General features: G+C 40.0%; 1 pseudogene across 1 annotated transcript; it reads right to left on the reverse strand.

Annotated features, from left to right (window-relative positions):
* Positions 1-845: 845 nt before the first annotated feature.
* Positions 846-17,827, reverse strand: LOC146692425 (cytochrome P450 2K1-like; annotated as a pseudogene). The gene is made up of 9 exons (XR_014915188.1): positions 17,524-17,827; positions 4,502-4,664; positions 4,256-4,405; positions 3,999-4,159; positions 3,721-3,900; positions 3,414-3,538; positions 2,153-2,337; positions 1,789-1,930; positions 846-1,708 (listed from the first exon to the last, which is right to left on the reverse strand). The product of XR_014915188.1 is annotated as a cytochrome P450 2K1-like (transcript).
* Between the last annotated feature and the right edge of the window lie 454 nt (positions 17,828-18,281).

The raw sequence follows: 18,281 nt of genomic DNA on the forward strand, positions 1-18,281 counted from the left end.
AATGCATTTTTTTAAATAACAAAAAAAAATATTATTATTATTTTTTACTGATGTTACAATTATATGTGAAACATACTAGAAACAAAGTAGACACGTGAAAACCTCCCACCTAGCATTAGATGTGTGGCACAATAATATACAGGACCTGTTGGGTTTTTTTTAAATAAAAATTGTCATATTATGTGTGATATTTTTGTGGCACTCGACGCAGCAATATGAATAATGGGCTGCTACATTTGCAGTAGTAACGTAACTTGACTTAGAACGCCACCTTATGGACAAATTGTTTGTTACAGCACACAAACAATTTGGCACACCTTAGTCGTTTTCTCTTTTATAAGAATGGCTTCTTGACAACCACCTTCCACTGACAGCACGTCTGATGCCACTTCAGCAAACACCAGATGAATGAACTGAAGGTCTAGATCCATCTCTCTGCACTATTGCTAAGGAGCACTTTTGACAAGACAAGAAAGTGTTGCTTTTTGGAAGCAAAATATACAGAAATCAGAGGTGGCTCAAGACTTCTGCACAGTACTATATGGATGTCGCCTCCCATATAGTACTGACTCCCTAAACATGATGGATTGTAGAATAGTGTAAAATTATTCCACACCTATTTGGCTTGATTTACTCATAAAAAGACTCCATTTTGACATATAAGGAAAATCATCAGAGGGCCAGTAGCATTACAGTCACATTAAAGATTAAATGGGAAACAGGTCTGTATGAAAGTTCTTTGTGTTTTATATTCCAGCTGGTCAAACATAGACACTTAGAAGACTTGCTGAGAAGACTGGTGGAGTGAGGAAGGAAATGATGTGTGAGGTGTATTCATTTTAATATTTCAACTTTATTGTGGAGAAAATGAAGAAAATATTAAGTCTTCATGAACAAGAGAGAGATTAACATGTGCTTGTGCAACATTTTTAAGTTACAGTGAACATGTTGAGCAAAACAATCAACCAACTTATGAAAAAACTCATTGGAGACTCCATTTCCAGGAGAAAATGCTCACTTAGGCTATGTTCAAACTGCAGGTCTTAATGCTCAATACCGATTTTTTGATCAAATCTGATTTTTTTTTGTCTGCTTGTTCACACTACAAATAAAATGTGACAGCAAACGCGCTCTAGTGTGAACCCTCAAAGCGGCCCACATGCGCATACGAAAGTGACCTAGGTCGGATTTGAAAATATCAGATTTGTGCTGTTCAAACTGTCATACCATGATCGTATATGGGTTGCATAGGGTCAAAAAAGTCGCATTTGATGCACTTTCGCCTGCAATGTGAACGTAGCCTTAGATTCATGTGATGGAGCTGTACAAAAAGCTTAAATTTAAAGGATCGATATCAAACCTATGGCCCAGAGGTCAGTTCTGGCTTTGCAAACTCTTAAATTTCCAAAGAAGCCTTTACCTAATCCATTTTTTTCCCAGAATCTATTACGATTACTTGTACGTCATGAAATAATAACGTGATTCAGAGAAGACTGGTTCAGCGTTCAAATACAGTTTCCTTACATACGGGAAATAGCTCATAGTTTATGAGGCAAAGGGCTGAGAGTAAAACCCACAGCTGGAGTCAGATCTAATTCATCCTCTGAAACTCCAGGTGCAGGGGTGAAACGAAAATGCTGAAGGAGAGTGGTGAAGAAGAGGAAGAGCTCCATCCTGGCCAGACTCTCTCCGAGGCAAATCCTGCGACCTGTAAGAGACAATTGAAGAATAACTTCAGCTGTCCTGTCAGCAGATGTAACCTAAACAGAGATGGCTGAGCTCACAAACCTGCAGAAAATGGAATGAAGGCATCTCGCTTAGCAAACTTTTTCTCGTTGTCCAGGAAGTGAGCAGGATAAAAGCTGTGTGGTCTCTCCCACTCCTTGGGATCATGCAGGACAGATGTCAAGAGAGGAAACACCGTGGTTCCCTGCACAAATTACAATACACAGACTGCTAAAACCTTTCCCCACCTTGTATTTACATGTATTTTATCTGCATTTATGTTTTCCTACCTGCACTACCAAACCATCACCCTTTACACATAATTATCATAAAGAAACAATCCACAATGCAGTTATATTTTGTTGCACTTGATGGCTTAGTGCAGGCCAGGTTTTTTAAAAGCGGTAGGTGTGTTATGCAGTCTTACCTTCTTGATAGAGTGACCCTGAAAAATGATGTCTTCGGTGGTTTTGTGAGGAATTCCAGTGGGAACAATGCTGCTCAGTCTCTGTATCTCATGGATGACGGCGTCAGTGAAGGGCAGGCTTTTCCTGTCTGCAACCTGCACCTGTCGATCTCCTATGACTCTCGTCAGCTCCTCCTGGACCTCATCTGGTGTATAAAAGTAACAATAATTAAATTTCATCCCTATTAGAATCACTCAAACACTCCATTTTACAGTGTTTTCACAGAAATCTATGCAATCTTGTAAAAAAAATTAAGTGCACGCCAGTTGAAGTAATAGTTCTTTTTAAATTATTTTATCAGTCTCTCACATTGGTGTAGAGAAATTTTGGCCCACTCTTCTTTACAGTGCTGCTTTAGTTCATTGAGGTTTGCAGACATTCAGTCAGGCATGGCTCTGTTAATGTCTTGTCACAGCATTTCATTTGAGTTTATGTCTGGACTTCGACTGGGCCATTGCAGCACCTTGATTGTTATCTTTTTCAGCCATTCTTTTGGAGAGCCCAGTTTAGGCCAATCTGGGACAGATCCTCTGACATTTGCTATAAAATACTTATGATCATTACAGAGTTACCCAAGGTACCCAAGTCCTGTGACTGGAAAAATCAACTGCAAATCATCACTCCTTTAGCACTGTGTGTGAGTTTGTCTGAGGTGTTTGTGCTGACATACTGTGTTGGATTTGTGCTTGATGTGGTACTTTTGCATTATGATAAAACATTTCTAGTTTTGTCTTGTCAGTCAACAGGATGTTGTCTCAGAAGTCTATGCTTTCTTTTGGCAACTATTTTAAACAAGCCGTACCTGTTCTGACTTTTTTTAATTGTAGAACTGCAGAATTGTACTAGAATAAACTGGTTTTTAATTTGGGGTGCATTTACTGGAACTTCCACTCCAGGGAAGAATGAAGCCCTCAGGTGTGTGTTAGTCCACACCTGAAGGCTTCAGTCTAACAAACTATAAAAAATCTGTCTTCATTCAGTTGCTCACACTTGCTAAAGATCAACTAATCGTGCTTTTGATTAGCACCTTATTGACTGGCTGCTACTCCTAAATCCCATGAAGGGAATAATTTGTGTTTCACAGGACTAAAAATAGAGTACTTTGAAAACGTGATTTTTCACACGGCTATAAATGAAGGTGACATTATTTATTTGATTTTGTTTTTGTGACAGTGATTTGATTTCATTAGCACATTGAAGTTAAATTTTTAGGCTCCTCACCCTGAATCTTTGGATATTTGGCCATAAGCAGAAGTCCCCATCTCAGTGTAGTTGATGTTGTCTCAGTTCATTACTGTCATCAAAAGGTTATCATCATGGAAATGACTGTTGGTAATCCCAGATTCCTTCAGACATGCAACAATAAAATGCCAGTAAATCTAATTCCCTTAAAACTGACAAAATGTGTACTTTGTTCTTACTAGGACACAGCATATTTGTTTAGTTAAGCAGGAATGTGCACAGCTTCACCCTGAGCTTCAGTTAATAATTTCAGACTACAAACTTGACAAGTGACAGAGATGCCAACCTCCAGAGTTTGCTTGCGGAGCAGAAAGGCATCCACAAAGCCTCTGCACATCTGTGGGTTCAGAGTCTCTTTTAAATGACTGAAGATGCCAAGGTTTTGTTTGCTACTGGTAGCAGACATTTCGAGCAGTTCCTTCCTGGCACCAATCCAACTCAACAGCGCTGGACACATGTTGTACATCTGTCAAAAATTATATAACCACCAGTAACTAGAATAATATTTTGTTATTTGCAACAACTGATGCTTTATGTGCTTATGAAAGTAACTATAGAAATGACCTGTACTGAAGGAGAACCCAAAAGTTTAGCACCTCTGCTCATTCGATCTACCAGAGATGTAAACTCTGGATCATTATATTCAAATCTGCTTCCATAGACAATGGAGCAGATAATATTAGAGACTGCATATGATAATCTTTGGTTTGTATCAAAAGCTTCTCCTGTGACAAGACAAGTGAAAGGAGTGAAAAACAAATAACAGTCAAATTAATCTTCATCAACCTTCATTAATTTTTTTTAACATAAACAAATCTTACCTTTGAATTTCTTAAAAACCTCAATGAGGTATTGACATTCTTCAATTATTTTGTCCTCACATGCTCTCTTGCCCATCCCAAAGTCTCTCAGGTTAGTCAGTGCAAAGCGCCTCATTTCCTTCCATGAATCACCGTTGGACCACACAACCCCTGTAATGAAGTGTGTATAGAGTTTAAATAACAATAATTTAAGACACATAATGTGGTTATGCCCATTTTTTATTTTATTTATTTATTTATTTTTACCATTTCCATGGTTCATTTGATGCACAATTAGAATTGGATCTCTGTCTCCAAACACTTCATCATAGTCAACAAGTGCCTCCTTCACTGTCTTGTATCCTGCCAGCACCACCACTTTTTGGGGTCCAAGATAGACAGTAAAGACTGATCCATATTTCTTGGACAGCTAAGAAGGGCAGAATATGTTGATATTTTGACACACATTAGAGAGACCCTGGAAGTTGTAAGAGCTGCATGGAAAGCTGAATTTACAAGTCAGCCTAAAAGAAAAGCAGCCTGTTATGGTTCAAAAATATTGGGGATGGAGACAAGAGAAAAACCACAATAACAACACTGGTCCGGTCGGGTTGAGTCAAACGATGATTTAATGATCACACACGTGGGAGATGGACACTGATGCAGACAGCCTCAAAATCTCAAAATGGTGGAGCATTGCTCAAACTTTTATAGCCTCTGGTGCCTCCACCTTATCATAAAAAGCCTAAACATTCACATGCTTTCTCTCACACAATGCCTAAGCTACGACCTTGGCTCCCTGATTATCTGCTCCTGCTGAAATGGGGCAGAAAACTCCAGCACACTCTGTTCTCTTCTACTCAGACAAATTAGACAATAACCTTCTGCGAACAGTATTTCTTATAACTCAGCAATATAATGCATCCTAAAACAATATCATTCATTCACAACAAGTCAGCAGTTTAATGTAATGCAAATCAGTTTAACTAATGCAATAGTTATCAGCTTCTTCTAATTCAGGAGAATAATGCAAACTAAAACTACATAATAATTCACAATCTTTAATTAGGGGTATAACATGGCATAAAATAATATCATAATTTTACAATTCCCCCTGATGAGGTCATTAGAATAATGACCTCACAAACACCCTGTAGCCCAGTGTGGCCGGGTTCATCTCTTCTCACTCCTGAGGTCCTTTGTCCCCCTGACGGGCAAACCATATGTAAGATGACCTCTGTGTTTGCGCAAGTCAGGTGCAAGACAAACTATTACTACAAGGATAGCAGGTCCAGATGACACTCCCCTGTTCTCCCACAGCTTTATTTGGTGTTCCCTTATACCATTCAGACGTAGACTAGAACCCCTGTCCGAAGAGCTCTTAACCTTTATTTTATTGCTGCAGCTACCAGTGTCGTCCAGTTGCGTGATCCTCTGTTCTTCTTACTTCAACCTCAGGGGTTAGACAACCCTTCAGTCGTGACACAGATCAGGGGATTATTCTGCCCCTATTTCAAACAACGATCTGTGTATCCTCGGGTCCTGTGTCTCCCGTGTATCCTCCAGAAAAGAACAGGAAGGCGTCCCCCTTTTGCCCAAGAGCCTCTCGAACCTCGTTGGTCTGGTGTTTCCGGATTTCCGCCAACCCCTTCATGGTTATTGCTGTATTTATGGGATTCATCCTTTTGAAGTGACTAGCTGGAGCCCAAACGCCATAACCCTTGGACCCAGTTGGTGTCTCGGCAGTCACTGTATCTGTCTCTGCTGCGAAGGACCCTCGTATCTCTGTGGCCTCGTCTGGTGTCTGTTCCTTTCTCTGCAAGAGACAGAAAACCAAAACACCTCTCTTCCTAACCCTAATAATCTAATGTTGTTATCTACTGACCTTCTAGTGATTCAAAATTGGTCTAAAACATTCAGAATGTCCCAGGGACTTATTCTAATCATATCTTATGTGTGTGTAAGCTTGTTTGCATTTAGCCCTCTGCACTCAAGGCGTTTCCTACACTTTATCAGTCCGGACAGTCACGCCGAACGAAGCTTCTGACCTTCAAAAGGCCGAGTGCCAACTCGTTATAAGCACATTTGCAAGGTGTGTCTGAAAATTATTGAAACCCCTCTTTTTAACAAAAGACAAAGAAATTAACAAATCTTCTAAGCGCTATTCAGTTCATTTCAATGAGTAATGATTAAACATGAAAGTGATAGTTTATGCTTTTTCACTGATTCCCTAAAAGGTCCGTCTTCTCGGACCGCTATTAGCTTAAGCTTTACCATTTCTAAATTATTAAAGACACAAATGAAGTTATAAATTGTTCAAATAATCCTTGTTTGATGTTAAAGCTCAACCTTCCCCCCCTTTTTTGACACATTCCAATGTGTCAAATCAACGGAGCTAGAACATTAAAAAAAGTTAGGCAGCTACAAAGTTTCCCAGATCGTTAAGGTGATCCGCGTGTAACGTTCTGACTCAGGTATTTAATATTTTAATAAATGTCATTTAATTAACTGCCACTATTTAAACTAACCTTAAAGACATAATTGAAGAAAAGATCACAAAGAATAACATGATATCAATGTTATGTAAGCGCGTGTGGCCTTCTATGCTCGAAGCCTTTCCCCTCAATAGATCAGTCAGACATTCGCGCTGACTGTAGCTTTTAACCCTTATTAACTTGAGCACAACTCTACAATGAGCAACAAGTTGCAATATGTATGAAAATGATCATGGTTACACCTGCAATGAAAAATTATATCATTATCCTAACACCTGTAAATAGAAGATTCATCAGAGGTTATAACAATCACAGGAACACAGATGTTAGTATAAGGTCAAAAGCTTCAATAAATTATCATCGATGCAATGCTTGTTGCATGATTCTCATACAATAATAATGCTGACATTAAAATAACAGTAAAACACCCCCTTTCGTCCCGTTTCACTTGACACCTAAACGTTTATAAATGCCTCTTTTATTCTTGATTTTATTTCCCCCTTTTCTCCCCTTACTGACCACAGCAGGGGGATCTTAGTTTTGAATCAGCCATGAATCCAGCTCACCTGATTCATCAGTGAGCTCCACCATCACTGGCGTCTGACAGGGTGGCGCTGCATACTCTTCCTTTAATGTCACTATTTTCAACCTGTTAATGAGAGTGTTTAAACCTGAAGTCGACTACGTCCACAACAAGTCAATACAGCTGTAAATGTGGCCAATTATCAATCTATTACCAATCAATAACAACAGATAACTTCTATTTTATGCATGCTTTTAATCAACCACTCACCCAGAGGATCCCCAATCCCAGGAAATTCCTTCTCCTCCTTTAATGAGTCTGTCCTCCTTCCATGCCCTGGTAACTGGTCCATCCAGAGCCATATGATCTCAAATATACATACAACAAGACAAACCACACCTTGGTCACACCAACCCTCCTCCTCCCCGAAGATGTCCAATGGCATCCTAGTATGGACTGTCAAATGTGGCTTTAACGCTGACTGTTCTGACAATCCATTTTATAACGTTCCTGGTCAGATTTGCCAATCTCTGCACCAGGGTTTTAAACGTTTCGCCATTTTCATTAGGTTTTATTTTTTATTTAGTTTCGACTCCAGATTTTCAATTTTTTGCCAGTTGTGATTAGTTCTTACCAATTCTTTGCTAGTTTAGTCTAGTTTTTATTTTCTGAAAATCCTTAGTTTCAATTTAGTTTTATTTGTGTTTTGCAAAAGTTAAGTGTAACAAACTCTCAGTTCCATCATATCAATCATGCTCTTCTGCTTATCCTTGGGTGTTGAGACTAATAGCTATTAATTCTTGCCGCACCGAGTGTTCCTAATTTTGGTTGAAGTCAATTGATAACCTTTTCCATGCGATTGTTTCACACCTTTATTTAGATGTCCCAGTCCTGTTATCTCGGGATCCATCACGCTGCCTTATCTGGGGTTAGCTGTTTTCTTGGAATGAGAGTTAAGTGGGTGAGCTCTTCAAAGAGGGGGAGTGTGCTCCCCCTGATGAGGTCTTCTAGGTAAGCTAGGTTAACCTTCTTGTGTGAGCTTTTCAAGTGCACTTTTAAGGTTTGTGGGATTTTTTTTTTTTTTTTTTTTATAAATGTCCCTCAAGACCCCCTGATGGCCCAGTAATTCATTTTTTTTTTTTTTGCGCACTGTAGTACACATTTAGTTTTTTGCTTGTAGCTCTCATACTCTACTTGCCACTCCTCTAAGTCCTGATGTTTCTTAGAGAGGACAACAGTACCTTTAAAATTATGTCACATGTGTGGGGGTGTGGCCTTGCCAATTGTTTTTCCCACCTTTTCAAAATGGCTGGCGTGCCCACAAGCACATTTTATGGAAGAGAGAAAGGTAATCTTGATATTTACATTTAAAATGTTTTGTTAAACTCAGATTCTTATTTTATTCAAAAAATAAACATCTAGTAAATAATTTCAGGGGTCTTTAAGAATTAGGCTCATTTACTTTCACAGGGAACATGACTAATTTATTAATGTGTGCTCTACACATTGGGACTTTATATTTATATTTATTTCACTTTTTCCTAATACCCAACTTTTGACCAAGGCGGAGAGAATTCTTAACACAATTATTAAGGGAGATTCAAACATAGATTTTTCAAAATATGAGAGGGTCAGGACCCACTAGAAGCCACACAAAGATTATCGAGATGCAGTGGCAGATGTAATAGAGGAAGACACAGGGCCACCTGAAATCTGTCATCCTATCTGGTGCAAAACCAACATGTAGTAGAATCTGGAATTTTGATTTTGAGTTAAAACTAAAATATGGGTAAAATGCAGAAATCTTTTCCAGTAAAGTAAAAAATAAGAGTCGCAATTATAGTTGAATCCATAACACCTAATTGTTTCTACGAGATCACGTCGTTGCTGAGAGTTATCAGTGATCTCAATGTGTGAAAAGAACTCACAGTATCTGGGGTTTAAGCTCCTCTTAGCTGAGAAACCTGGGACAAACATGTGAACAAGACCTGAATAATACCAGTAATGAAGACTTCTCTCCAAAGATCAATAAAAAGAAGCCCCAATCTGATGAGAGTCTAGCAAAATATGGTTCACTCCACTTGCCTGAAATGGTTAGCAGTCCAAGGCATTTCAGTTGTAGAATGATTGGGTACAACAATGAAACAGATGTGAGATGAGGGAAGTGCCAAATGTTCCTTTGTGTCTCCAAATAAAATCAGTACTTCCTCAGATATCCTAAATAAATTGACTTTTGTGAAATAGAAAGTTCAGTGCCATCACTTATTCCTAAACCAATAGTTTACAGCTAGTGAAGTGTCAGTGATTTCTGGGTTGGTCCCTGATCTTCATCTTATGAGATTGTTATTTTAATAACACTTGATTTATTCAAAAGAAAAAAGAAAAAAGAAAAAAAAGAAAAAACGAAAATATTTTCTCCCTGTTTTTTCTTATTCTCTGGGTCTCAGGAGGACATTATGTCCCTCTCCACTACAAGACTCTTGTTATGTCTACAAAACAGTTATATTAAAATCATCCTCAATTCTATTCTGGAGCTGTCTCCCGACTTTTCCTGACCTGATTCTGCGCGTGGACGGAGCAGCAACACAGACGACTCGACTAACGTACTACCTTAATTTCACTACAGCAGGGCACGCACACATCAATGCAACCAAACACATTTTGCTATAAATCTAGTTAATTTTAGTCAGTTTTGTGAACATTCAGTACAGTTTTAGTTAGTTTTAGTTAGTATTCCTTTTTGTTTTGATTTTATTACCGTTAACGCAAATTCTTTCCACTTCTACTTTTCGTTATTTCATTTGTTGTCTGTAATAATACTAATCTCCTCTGCACCCTTGAATAAACACCATTAACATGATCAACCTTTTGCTGCTTGTTTTTTCACCATCTTATTGAATCAAATACTTCATGCTTATGTGGTTTACGACATTATATTTATCTAAATCTCCGCTTTGTGTCTAAATGTTTGAAGAATTTTTGAGGGTCAAATTTTGAGAATTTGACCATAGTGAAAGTTATGGCGTTATCACCCCCTTTGGGGATTACCTTTTTCCCGTTTTGATGATATTCCTCCCCGTTCTTTATTTTTTGCAAGTACCCCTCTTCGGTGGCGAGAAACTGTTGGTGTGATCAAGCGGGTGCTGTAAAAACAAAAGCTCAGGACAGAACAGTCACCAGTCATGTACTTCATTCAAAATTAACAAATATCAAGCTTCATATTGATCCTCTGAGTGTAATGGTACATTTTAATTTGCACTTCTCAAAACTAAAAACAATATTTTCTTTATTTTACTCTTGTTCTTGTGCAGCACCACCCCTCAGCACATGCCCCTGTTATTTTATCTTACTTTTAAAATGTTGACTACTTCAAGAAAGCGCCCAAAGGACGGGGACCAGTGTTTATCATTACATATCTCCATTTTGAGTGTGGCTGTCTATCATTCCCCTCTTATTCATAGACCTCGGTGGAGGGTTTTTTGTTTGTTTTTTCTTTATTTCTCTAAAATTAATTCACTCTCTACATTGACCCACTATGGTTAATAATAACATGCTCAGTCATGAGTGGGATCAAACCTTTTCTTCACTTTAGCATTTAATATTCCCAACAATATAATGTAATACCTTAATTAAAACACAGCTACTAAAACACAATTTTCTTAATGCAAACATCAGTAGCTCAAAATTAGCAACCAAAGGGTTCAGTCTGCAGTTCACACTGCTGTGAAGCTACAGCTCTTTAGTCTCTGTCATTCTTCTGTTCTTGCAGACAAAACAAAGCAAAACAAAACATCCACCCTTCTTTTACAGACTGGGTGAATTGTCTGTGGACATTTAATAATCCTAAAGTCGGCACCGTTTTTGTCTCAGTACCAAGTCAGTTAAAACTTTTAGTCGTCAGTCCGTCACAGTCCAGTCCCATGCATACATTCACACACATTCATACCAGATATTGCTGATAATGGAGTCTCACGCGCAACCTATTCGAGGCTCCATCACCAGCAAAATGACGTCATCATTTTAAAGGAAACAGCTCCTTGTTTGTTTTTCCTTCTTTGGACTGGATTGACTCGCTGCAATCCTTTTAGGCTTCAGGATCAGTGTCCCATATAAGTGAATTTTCTCCCAAGCTCATTATAATCATGGAGAAAAATACTTCGCGACTGTTTTCAGTAAGAATATTTTATAACACTTTAAAATTCACTCTCTCAGGCCTGGATTAAGGAGCCGATTTGTTAAATCAGGAGCTCACAAAATACCAAAATATCACCACCGGTGGATCACACCTCTCAGATGTTCTTATCTCAGTGCACTGTAACGAAAGCAAACACAGACGTACCCAATTAAACACTCATATAATAACAGATACTGGGGCCCCTTACAAACATGCCCAAGCATAAAACCATCCTTTTCTCTCTCAGAGAAAGAAAACAATCCAAACCTCACTGATAGAATCAACCTAGTATCAAACAAAACCCAAAGATCAACCAAAACTCCTTTTTGCACCAACAAAACATGTTGGATTTACTTGACTCAATAGTGGACACTAGTTACACACCAACTCTTTACTTTGGCAAAAACGTAAACAACTAAGTTGAATCAACACAACCTTTTCATAATCTCTTCGAAATAAAACTCACACCATTCATTCATCATTTTCGCGGCTTTGAGCCATAAACAGACATCACGCACAGACATTGTTTTCATTATCAAAGTGCTTCAGACCATGTCCTCTAAATCTACACAAATGCCCTCTGTGTGGCATGAAATACATTTAAGCAATAAATAATCAATCAGTTCTTGCTGTTGTAACCAACTCCGTATTTGGATGTTTATGTGCAGCATTTGTTAGTAAAGCATTCTTCATTGCATCAGCGTGTGTGTGTGTGGATCACTTCTCAGTTCATTGAATCAACATTTTAATTTGTGTGTGTGTGTGTGTCATTTCTCCCTCAATCAACGAGTGCATATGTTCATATGTATGTTTCTTTTCACTCTGAGTCGGTGCATGTAGATGTGTGTGTTTGTGTGGGTGTTTGTGTTCATCACTTTCCTGTTGTAGTGTTCTGGGTAAACCACGGCCTGAAGCGTGCCCTGGGTCCTGCCCTCCTCCTTTTCAGTCTGTTTGCATCCATTGGTGCTGCTGCTCAGAGTTCTGTCCATACTGGTTCTGGCCCCAATTGAGGCAGTCCTTTTCTCCAGTGTCCAGCATCTTCTCCTTATTTCGCTCCTCCTTAACTTGACCCTTTTGCTTCGGTCTTCCTTCAGGGTTTTGATACGCAGCTCAATTGTCTGGATGTCCGTTTGTTGCTTGCAGAAGTGCGACTGCTGTCCGTTTGTTTGCAGGTGGAACGGCTGACATCCAGAAGGTGTATAGGAGAGTCTGCAGCTTCCACCTCCCCAGTGGAAGACCTCAATCTTTGTTCTGTTAGTTTAACACAGGCCTCAAGGCTCTCTGGGATCCCTGCTTGCACTTTCAAGCCCACGGCTCAGGTCGTAGTCGTGGTCCCATTCCAGGGGAATGGAGTCCATGGTTGTTTGGGTGTCTCGGCCCGAGCGTTCAGTCCGGAGCTGGGCAGCCCAGGACGCTGAGCGATCGGAGGACGGCAGAGGCGACAGGAAGCCATCCCCCTAACGTTCGCTCCATAGCAGACCGGACAAATCACACTGCTCATCTAGCTCCAGGATGCTCCGGCCTGATTTCAAGTCCGGTGTCTTGGACTCCAAGCCTGATGGGTTCGATTTTCAGCTAGCTCCTCCTGGGCCATGCTCAGTTTCTGCTCTGATGCCTCGAGGTCTTATTGAGGGCAGAAACCTCAGAGTCTTTTCCGTAGAAATCAGATTAAAGTCCATTGATGTTTTCCTTGCTTTGCTCCACGGCCTTTTGCGGCTCTGCTGTTCGGCTCTTCTCAGAGGTCAGCTCCTGGCCGAGCCCCGATACCTGTGCCTTCAGCTTATTTTCTCCTGGTGTTTTGTCCATTCTGAGGTGCCTCCTGACCTCAGTTACTCCTCCTGTCTCTGGCACGCCCTTTTTGCTGCCCGATGGTCATTGTTGGTCCGTCACTGTCCTGCACAGTTTTAATGCAGAGTGGTTAAGGTCAGCATGGTTTTGCTCGGCCTCACTTTTCATCTGGGCTTAATGGGCGTCTCGTCACAGCTCTGTCAGCTGAAGCTGTCTTTTTCCATATGGCAAGAGTGTGAAGAGTGTGTGAGAGGGGTGTGTCCGATCAGGCACAATGCTGGTGGCTTTGCGAGTGCCTCGTTTTCCAAATCCAGATGTTTATTTGTCACGTACACAGCAACAGAGAGAACAGTCTGTTGTTGGGATGGCTGAGGTCTTTCACGATCTTCCTGGCCTTGGTCCAGCACCGCCTGCTGTAAATTGAGTGCAGGTCAGGGTGCTCGGAGCGGATGGTGCGCTCAGCTGATTGCACAACCCTCTGTAGAGCTTGTCTGTCCGGCATGGTGCTGTTCCCGAACCAGACAGTGATATAGCTGCTCAGGATGCTCTCAATAATTCCTTTATATAAGGTGGTCAGAATCGGTGGTGGGAGCCGGGCCTTTCTCAGTCTTCTCAGAAAGAAAAGACGCTGACAGAAATCTCCCCGTGTAGTGAAACGGGCCTTGGATTTAACTCTCTCCGTCTCTGCTGCCTGAGATCGTTTTCCTGCAGCACTGTTGACAGTTTCAACTTGTTGTGGGTCCAGCTGCTTTAGCATTTGGTCAGAGTCACATCGAAGATGGTAAAGGAGAGAGCAACGATGGTAGAGGGGAGAGCAGGAGTCCAGGGTCAGCCTCGGCTTTTCCGGGCCGACAAAGCAGCCTGTAATCAGGCATAAAGAGAAAAAACAAAACAAAACAAAAACAAACGAACAGGAAAATCATGTTGTATTGGCTGTGTTACTCAGAGAGGGGAAAAACAACGGGACCAGGCCCTGTGTCAGCCTTCTCCCCCCCTTTTTTTGTTTTTTCTCACCATATAATCCTCTCATAACCCACCAAGCTGACAGGACAACACAGGTACATGTTAAAATTCTTAAGATCATGTTTAAAGCACAAAAATGGAATTTTCTTTCATTCAGTAATCACTTGTATTAATCAATCAGAAGAAAACATGTCACAATTTGACTTTTATTAACCACTAAATTTGTCGTGTTATCACTGGTTGTGATTTTTTTTTTTTTTTTTTTTGAAGTTAAGTTGTTGTCCTGCAACCCAGAGGGTTTATTTGTTAGTAGTGGATAAACTTTATTGTGTAACGGCGGGTGTATGTTAAGCTTCACTGCTTTAAAGTTGCTGGAAAATCTTCACATGTTCATGGGTGTAAGCTGTTTCTTCATTGCGTGTATGTGCGTTTGTACATGGGCTAATTTAACGTTTTTTCTCAAACGAGGCATTTCTCTAGCACGTGCCTCTCTCTCACATTTCTCTGCTTGTGTGTGTTTTTATTTCACCTTTTTGTTGTGATGCTCCAGGCGCCTTCCCAACCTCCACAAGTCTGTTGGCCGCAATTTTATGTGTAAAACTTCTCTTAATTTCTCCTTTAATTCTCTGCTAGCTGCTGTCTTTTCCACAGCTGCTGATTCTTGCTGAGTTTGGTTTCCATTACTATAATTTTGCTTCGGCCGCCGTGCTTGTGGGGGCAGTTGGTCCAGCCCCATAGCCACCTGTATCAACACACTGAGAGATTTATTTAATATCATTTTCATCACTGTTAAATAGACTAGCAGGCAAGACGCCCACCTTTGCACTGCAGACTACATGCCAGTCTCCCAACACACTCCTCTCTGAGTTTCAGCTTTAAACTCCAACATCATTCACACCCTAGTCATTCAACACCTTATTTGTAGTATCATAATCAGCAAAATCAGCGTTTTACTTACCGGCATGTATCATTGTTTGCAAATCAAAATTATAAAACTCAAAAACACGCTAAACAGGAAGCAAAGTCCTCTGTGCGCGTCACAGCTCATTTGCATGTTCACACACCGTCTAAAAATAGCTCGCAGCGCTGCAGTGCGCTGTCGTCACACACAGGGTCACACAAAGCTCAGACAAAACTCTTTTATTTTATATTACAAAGACGTCTTATATTTACAATCACTGACAGGCCTGACAGATTCAGCACCTAACAAATTTCGACAAATTTAAGTTAACGGGTCCAACCGAAGAAAGCTTCACTTTTTTGTAATCAATTAACCAGTATCTGTTTCCTCCAGAACAACCTATGGCCTGATTTCTAAAGTCCCTAACTCAATTTAACTTTGTCCAAAAAAGCACATCACACCATTTAAAACGGTGAGGAGATTCTAACTCCTAGCTTATTTCAGGATGCCCTGTACCCCACAGTTAAACCAAACTGAACTAACCCTGTTCGCCGACAGGTCAAGACCGCGCGTCCACGGCCAGGAGGGAGCGTAACCTCCGGGCTATGTGCTTCTTAGCATCTTCCAGTGCCGTCCTATAACAATTTTCACCTAAACAATTTTGACAAATTTTAACATATCAATTAAACAGTATCTGTTTCCTCCAGAACAGTTTCTGTCCTAATTTCCCTACCAAACTACCTGAGCCTTCAGCTCAATATCCAGGGACTCAAACCCAACATTATATCTGTTACCTCCAGAACAGTTTCATATTTCTTCAACTTCATTAAACATTCTTAAGCAACTTTAACTGCATAACACACGGTGATTCTCATCAAAATCAAAACAGACACTCTACCAGTAATTTCAGTGAGTAGACTTTAATTTAGTCATATCCAATTTGGCACATTTTGGAAATAATTCAACAGGTAGTGCCTTACCTTTAGATAAGCCGGCTTTTGTCCACTCAAATCAGACCACTGGCTTGTGCCTGTCCGTTCGACAACCTCGGACCGTCCAAACTTTTAAATTCCACCCCAATACCACAGGACGAGCCCCCAAAATGTTATGGTTCAAAAATATTGGGGATGGAGACAAGAGAAAAACCACAATAACAACACTGGTCCGGTCGGGTTGAGTCAAACGATGATTTAATGATCACACACGTGGGAGATGGACACTGATGCAGACAGCCTCAAAATCTCAAAATGGTGGAGCATTGCTCAAACTTTTATAGCCTCTGGTGCCTCCACCTTATCATAAAAAGCCTAAACATTCACATGCTTTCTCTCACACAACGCCTAAGCTACGACCTTGGCTCCCTGATTATCTGCTCCTGCTGAAATGGGGCAGAAAACTCCAGCACACTCTGTTCTCTTCTACTCAGACAAATTAGACAATAACCTTCTGCGAACAGTATTTCTTATAACTCAGCAGTATAATGCATCATAAAACAATATCATTCATTCACAACAAGTCAGCAGTTTAATGTAATGCAAATCAGTTTAACTAATGCAATAGTTATCAGCTTCTTCTAATTCAGGAGAATAATGCAAACTAAAACTACATAATAATTCACAATCTTTAATTAGGGGTATAACATGGCATAAAATAATATCATAATTTTACAACACAATTTTCTTAATGCAAACATCAGTAGCTCAAAATTAGCAACCAAAGGGTTCAGTCTGCAGTTCACACTGCTGTGAAGCTACAGCTCTTTAGTCTCTGTCATTCTTCTGTTCTTGCAGACAAAACAAAGCAAAAGCGCGTGCGGCCTTCTATGCTCGAAGCCTTTCCCCTCAATAGATCAGTCAGACATTCGCGCTGACTGTAGCTTTTAACCCTTATTAACTTGAGCACAACTCTACAATGAGCAACAAGTTGCAATATGTATAAAAATGATCATGGTTACACCTGCAATGAAAAATTATATCATTATCCTAACACCTGTAAATGGAAGATTCATCAGAAGTTATAACAATCACAGGAACACAGATGTTAGTATAAGGTCAAAAGCTTCAATAAATGATCATCGATGCAATGCTTGTTGCATGATTCTCATACAATAATAATGCTGACATTGAAAATAACAGTATAACACCCCCTTTTGTCCCGTTTCACTTGACACCTAAACGTTTATAAATGCCTCTCTAATTCTTGATTTTATTTCCCCCTTTTCTCCCCTTACTGACCACAGCAGGGGGATCTTAGTTTTGAATCAGCCATGAATCCAGCTCACCTGATTCATCAGTGAGCTCCACCATCACTGGCGTCTGACAGGGTGGTGCTGCATACTCTTCCTTTAATGTCACTATTTTCAACCTGTTAATTAGAGTGTTTAAACCTGAAGTCGACTACGTCCACAACAAGCTATTGGGCAAAAGCCCAATAGCTTTACCTCACCTCCAATAATGTTTTGTAGGGTCTTTTCAGGTTCATCTGAAGCAAGTTCCCAAACAAGGGAAGTGGTCTGGGTCCTGGGGGATCCTGGGTACTAAAGCTAGCAGAGGAGATTAAATAGATGAGCAGGAGGACCGTCAGAGCCCCCAACAAGAAGGTAGAACTGAAGGCCTGAAGAAAAACATTTAATATCCCCATGGTTTTCAAGTAAAATATACACTCTGTTACTTGCACTGAAAACTCAGTGACTGTGAAAGACACTGCACAGGGATAAACAGTGCAAACAGTGTTCTGTGGTTATGAATGAGTAAATGATTAATGTTGCAGTTAGTACTTTGGTCTGTGTCAATATTATATTTTCAGGATGAAAAAAAAATAAAATTAATAAAACACGTATAAATGTGTGTACCTGATATCAACACAGTTATTTGTGTAAACACTTTAAAGTGCAGCATTTTTTTTACTATATTTTAACATTATTTGAAACTGAAGCTCATTTTTTTGTATTGACTTTTAGAGTTGAATATATGATAAATGTAAAGAGCATTTATATTTTATGCTTTTCTATAAGACTTCCAAACCGGAAGTATGTCATAAATCAGAAAGTACGGTAAATAACTTTTTATCCAACCTAGCTGAGTGTAGGATAAAACGGGTAACCAAGCAGTTTTGGCCAAAGTGACTGGGTAGCAAAGCAGGTTTCCTAACAACAAGGGCAGCAGGTAAATAAAGTGGCAATATCTAAGAGAAGCAATAAGGTT

The sequence above is a fragment of the Copadichromis virginalis genome, linkage group LG15 (genome assembly GCF_057382275.1).
Source record: "Copadichromis virginalis isolate Kocher_CV1m ecotype Utaka linkage group LG15, C_Virginalis_male_GT1.1, whole genome shotgun sequence".
Classification (NCBI taxonomy): domain Eukaryota; kingdom Metazoa; phylum Chordata; class Actinopteri; order Cichliformes; family Cichlidae; genus Copadichromis; species Copadichromis virginalis.